Below are 6,038 nucleotides of genomic sequence, written 5' to 3'. Positions count from 1 at the left end.
TGAGCAACCCTGGGAAGGCTTTGTCATATAATTAGGGTATACATGTTTCACTTCATCTTACAGATTATATAACATTTTCCCCACATGTATGGACACACACATATATATACTGTAATATGTTTTAATTTAACCAATCTGTATCATATACATTCTTCTTTATTTGGATTTAGTTAAAGGCAGTTATGCTTCTGACTGATGAAAACCAAATATCATTTTATACCACTAATATTTGGGAAGATAAAATGTATTTTTTCTTATAAATTTTTGTTTTTTGAAAAACAAATTGATTGTTAAATATATACTGGGTTTTATCAAACATTAGAATCAGGAAATTCAGATTATGTTGGGCATATTTCTCTCTACAGTTCTATAAGTATTTCATGGTACCTTTTTTTTTTTAAGTAGAAAGGAATTTTAAACTTAATTTAAAAGTTCATTTATAGGATTTTCTTCTTCGGCTAACATTTTTAATTAAAGTTACTGACTTGAAATATATTTTTATGCTTCTTGAAGTATGATTCCTTGGCTTTTTCTGAAAGCCCAGAATGTATAAGGACTTTGATAAGAGGGTGTGGACCAAAAATGACATAGACTGAATGCATGCTACTCATGTAGGAAGTCAGCTTTTACTTTCTAGCCTTTTTCACGTTTTCTGTGTGTGTGTGTGTGTGTGTGTGTGTGTTGTTGTTGTTGTTTTGGCTGCATTGCACAGCTTTCAGGAATCTTAATTCCCTCAATGGGGTTTGAACCTGGGCCCCATGAATGAAAGTGCAAAGTCCTAACTGCTGGACCACCGGGCAGTTCCCTAGCCTTTCTCACTTTTAAGCTCATGTCTTCTGTATTTCTTTGTCAATGCTTGATGTGTTGGGCTCACCAGACAAACACTTCCCAGTCACCTTAGCTTATCATTTGCTTGTTCTCAGTGGCATTTCAGGGAGGAAAATGAAACTTAAAGTGTTAAAAGAAATTTTAACTTCAGTTGCTAATGTCTAATTAGGACACTAAAAATCAGAAGTGCCCATTGGATTTCATTTAGAAGTTTGACTCCTGCTCTGAATTCTACTAGTTTTATTACTAAACAAAGTCTCCACATTCTATCTGTCGGGGGGAAAATGTATGGGTATTAGAGATTAATTTAGACATAAAATCAGTAACTCTGGAAGAAAACATAGGTGGAATACTCTTTGACATAAATTGCAGCAGTGTTTTTTTTTGGGGGGGGGTGGTCTCCTAAAACAAAGAAAGCAAAAGCAAAAATGAATGGAACCCAATTAATCTTAAAAACTTTTGTACAGCAAAACAAACCAACAACAAAACAAAAAGACAATATACAGAATAGGAGAAAGTATTTGCAAATGATATGACTGATAAGGGGTTAATATCCAAAATATATAAACAGCTCATACACCTCAACATCAAAAAAACAACCAGGTTAAAACAGGCAGATGACCTGAACAGACATTTTTCCAAAGAAGGTATGCAAATGGCCAACAGACACGTGAAAAGATGCTCAACATCACTAATTACCAGGGAAATGAAATCAAAACTACTTGAGATACCATCTGACATCAGTCAGAATGTCTATCATCAAAAAGTCTACACAGAAGTGTTGGCAAGGATGTGGAGAAAGGGGACCCTAGTATACTGTAGGTGGGAATGTGAATTGGTACAGTCACTGTGGAAAATGGTATGCAGAGTCCTCAAAAAACTAGAAATAGAACTACCATGTGACCCAGTAGTTTTATGCCTGGGCATATATCCAGAGAAAACGAGAACACTCATTCTATAAGGTACAGGCCCCCCAAAGTTCAAAACAGCATTACTTACAATAGATATGGAAGCCTCTAAGTGTCCATCAACGGATGAGTGGATAAAGATGTTTTTATACACACACACACACACACACACACACACACACACACAGAGGAATACTACTCAGCCATAAAAAAGAATGAAAATTTGCCATTTGCAACACCATGAATGGTCTAAGTGAAAAAAGTCAGAAAGGCAAATACTATATATCATGTGGAATCTAAAAAATAAAATTATTGAATATAAGAACCATTTCTGATTCTAACTGTTGCTTCTTGACCTGCATATAGGTTTCTAAAGAGACAGGTAAGGTGGTCTGATATTCCCATCTCTTTAAGAATTTTCCACAGTTTGTTATGATCCGCATAGTCAAAGACTTTCACGTAGTCAATGAAGCAGAAGTAGATGTTTTTCTGGAATCCCCTTGCTTTTTCTATGAGCCAACGAATGTTGGCAACTTGATCTCTGGTTCTTCTGCCTTTTCTAAATCCAGCTTGTACATAAATGGAGTATAACCTGTAAAGACTGTGAATCACTGTTGTACACCTGAAAATTACGATTTAATATAGTATTACAATTAATATATATAATATAGTACATCAACTATAGCTCAATAAATTTTTTTAAAAAGATTAACCTGAAAGACTAAAATCGATTAAAAAGCTGCCCCAGAGACTTCCCTGGTGGTCCAGTGGTTAAAGACTCTGTGCTCCCAATGCATGGGGCACAGCTGAAGTCCTGGTCAGTGAACTAAGATCCCTTAGGCCACATGGCAGGGACTAAGGGGGAAAAAAACAGCCTCCAAACAAAATGTATTTATTTTGGAAAGAACACGCTAACTTTCAGATATTAAAAATATACATTGCGAAGTGATGGAAATTCAGGATGATGCAGTAATAGCCCTGTGAGGTAGGGACTATCGTCCCCCCTCCATTTCACAGAGATGTTAAGTGTGCTGAGCCTCACACAAGGAGTAAGACGCAGGTCCCGGCAGTCTGAGCGCTGAGCCTGTGCCCTTCGCCACTTAGATACTTACACCTGTGCCATCGTATGGTCGTCGTAGCATAATCACACATGACTGGACTATTATCACTTACTTGAATTGTCTGTATGCAAGGTAATACCTTCAGAGACGTAAATCAAACAGTGTCACAAAGTCTAGAGTCTAGGTTATTTACTTAGAGCTTCAGTGCCTTTCTGTGACTAAAACAACTATGCTATTGATGGGAACTTAATGAAATGCTTTAATGCCACTGAATAAGTTTATAACCTTACTTTGTATAGTATAGTTACATGTTTTACTATTGTATTAATGATAAATTGAAGAAAAGTGTTGATTTAAAGTACTACAGAACAAAAATATCTCAGTCAAGCAAAAACGTTAAAAATTTTGACATTATTTGAAATGTCTTTTTGATGTGTTCCAGGGAGACACACTCAAGGGTTTCTATGCTACTGTTGACCTGGAAAACACAATGTTAAGAGGCACCACGTAAAGATTTAGAGAGACTGCTCGGTAACCAGGCACAGGGCTAAGTCATGCTTGCTGGAAATATTTAAACCTGGATTGTCAAAGAGTCCCTGCAATTCCTTAAGACATATTTGCATCATTACAGACTTACAGATGTAGATCCAAAAATCTAAGAATCCTAAGAAAATGTCAGTGGAGAAATAAAGATGGAAACAAAACCAAATGACAGTTAGTATAGCCAACACATAATTGCTTTTATTAACTTACAATGTGACTCTATTAGAAGGGAGATTCTTACTTGACTATTAGAAATGCAAATGACATGCAAGCCTTCTCTGTATCAAAAAAAAAACCATGCCGACACTGATGGTTGGTATGCAAATCAAACAAGAGAATGTATTGTGAGATCAATAAACCTCTTGTATCTCAGCAAGAAAAGGATGCAGTTCATATAATGAGTCACTGTATAGGAGCTAAAAGACACCAGCTGGAGCCAAATTTAAAAATATGTTCTCAAGATGATGTGAGCAGAGCTGAGAATGCGGGTGGAGAGTCACAAGGTAAGTATGGACACAAGATGTTTCCGCTCTGATAGATTTCACTCTTTGTTTTCTGTTGACAGGTGGAATGTAAGGGACATAAAAGTCACTGACGTCATGTAAGATCTCCACTTGTTTTTCTGACTCTGAAACTGGCTCTGTATCTGGGATCCTAATACAGGCTTCTGAGGTTCCAGGAACCCCCTGAAATAGGGAACAAAATTGTGAGTTTGTGTATTTCTCTGCTGAGAATGTTCCATAGCTTTCATCAGAGTCTCAAGAGCATTCATGATCCCCCAAAAAGGTTAAAGATGACTGTGCTAACATACAGCAGTAGGGAAATACAACCTTTACTTGACAAAGTATGTCAGGAAAAGAAAAAAATGGTCCTTCTGTCTTCTGCTTATATTTTGTAAAAGTGAACACGAAGGCTGTCAATAGTTGTGAAAGGCGAAAACTGGAATATGATTTGAGTTGTCTTTTTCTGGTCATTCTTTTCATATTAAATTGAAAGGATATTCTGAGATTCTGGTTTTAGACTTAGTTTTGTCAGGATGAGATGGCAGAAGATCAGTCTGGATTAATTAACAATCAGATTTATGCAGTGTTTAAAGAATTTCAACTCACGAGAAAAAGGATTTAGTTTATTTGTTTTTGGCCATGCCATGCATCTTGAGGAATCTTTGTTCCCCAACCGGAGATTGAACCTGGGGCCTAAGCAATGAAACACAAAGTCCTAACCATTGGACTGCCAGGGAATTCCTAAAAGATTAATTTTTAAAGAGAGATAAATAGTTGGATTAGTCACCTAGGTGGATGGCTAGGTGAAGGAACAGAAATGGATGGATGAGAAATACTCAACCCCAAGGGCCTGTGGGAACTACAGTGGGCTGTCCCAGCAGCTCTCCCCCTCGCCCCATCCTCACACATACCACCAGGTGGCACCCAGACCCACCACACGGTAACCAGGGCTTTGCCCTCTCAGGCCTCGGCTTATTTCCTTGAGAATCCACAGACCTGGCGGTTTTGTGCCCCCTTTTCCCTGAGAACCAATCAATGGATGCTGAAAGTTAACTCTTTGAGAAGCAAGTCCCTCTGTGTTCCTGAGATGACATCTTCCTCTGAGATCAATCAGTTCAGGCCTCAGCGACTGGCACGCCAGGGATCTGCTGTGGCCATATGTTTCTGGCACTCTTGTAGCCTGAGAAGACCCTCACAACCCCGAGTCGTTGCCCCAGATTCAGACACCTCACACCAATTCTTTTCTACAATCTCTCCCTGAGACTCTTTCTTGAGTTGGTCTTTCCTGACTTTACCCTCCACCGCTCCCTTCTACACTTTTCTGTTGCAACCTCTACAAGCCCCATTTCATTATCTATCAACTCCCTACTTCTGAAGTCTGCATCCAAGTTTCCTTTGCTTCCTACTCTTACTTGAAACCGGGCCTTCCTCTGAGGATGTGGTTTTATCTGGAGCCGTTTTGAGAGGAAGTTTCACATTTTCTATGAACCTCAGAGTTGGGAGATGGAATTTTTGTCCCTTTGACTCACCATCATTACTCTTGAACAAAAGCTCTTGTGTCTCCAAGCCTCAAGTCCAGCTCTACTGTGCTCTACTTCCCCTTTATTGCCAAGCCCTGCTTCTGGCCACTCCCCTCAATCACAGGGTCTTTATTCTTCCCTAAGTCCTCCCAGCTTCCCAAGTAACTCCACCATCTATGTGGATGGTGTGTGTCCTACATCATCAGCAGCTGGACCTTGTCTAAAGAGGCCTCTACCTTTATGGTCAGCACTTGGAGTCACCTAACATCTGAAGACATAGACTGGAACATCCCACTCAGAAGAGAAGCCCTCTCTGAAACCACGAATAGAGAACCAAGGAGCCATAGAAGAAAACATTGAAAAACCGAAAGCTGGGGAAATACCTGCAAGTTAATTTACAGAAAAAGAATTACTTTCCTCAATTAGGACCTCATATAAACCAATAAGGGCTTCCCTGGTGGCTCAGATGGTAATGTAATTAATGCAGGAGACACAAGTTCAATCCCTTGGCGGGGGAGATCCCACATGCCTTGGAGCAACTAAGCCAGTCCACAACTATTGACAGCCTGTGCCCTAGAGCCCGCGAGCAACAACTACTGAGCCCTCACACTGCAACTACTAAAGCCTGTGTGCCCTAAAGCCTGTGCTCTGACCCCCTGACACTTGACTGTGCTT

Source organism: Cervus canadensis, chromosome 20 (genome assembly GCF_019320065.1).
Source record: "Cervus canadensis isolate Bull #8, Minnesota chromosome 20, ASM1932006v1, whole genome shotgun sequence".
In the NCBI taxonomy this organism is placed as follows: domain Eukaryota; kingdom Metazoa; phylum Chordata; class Mammalia; order Artiodactyla; family Cervidae; genus Cervus; species Cervus canadensis.
Note: the sequence above shows the minus strand (reverse complement) of the source record.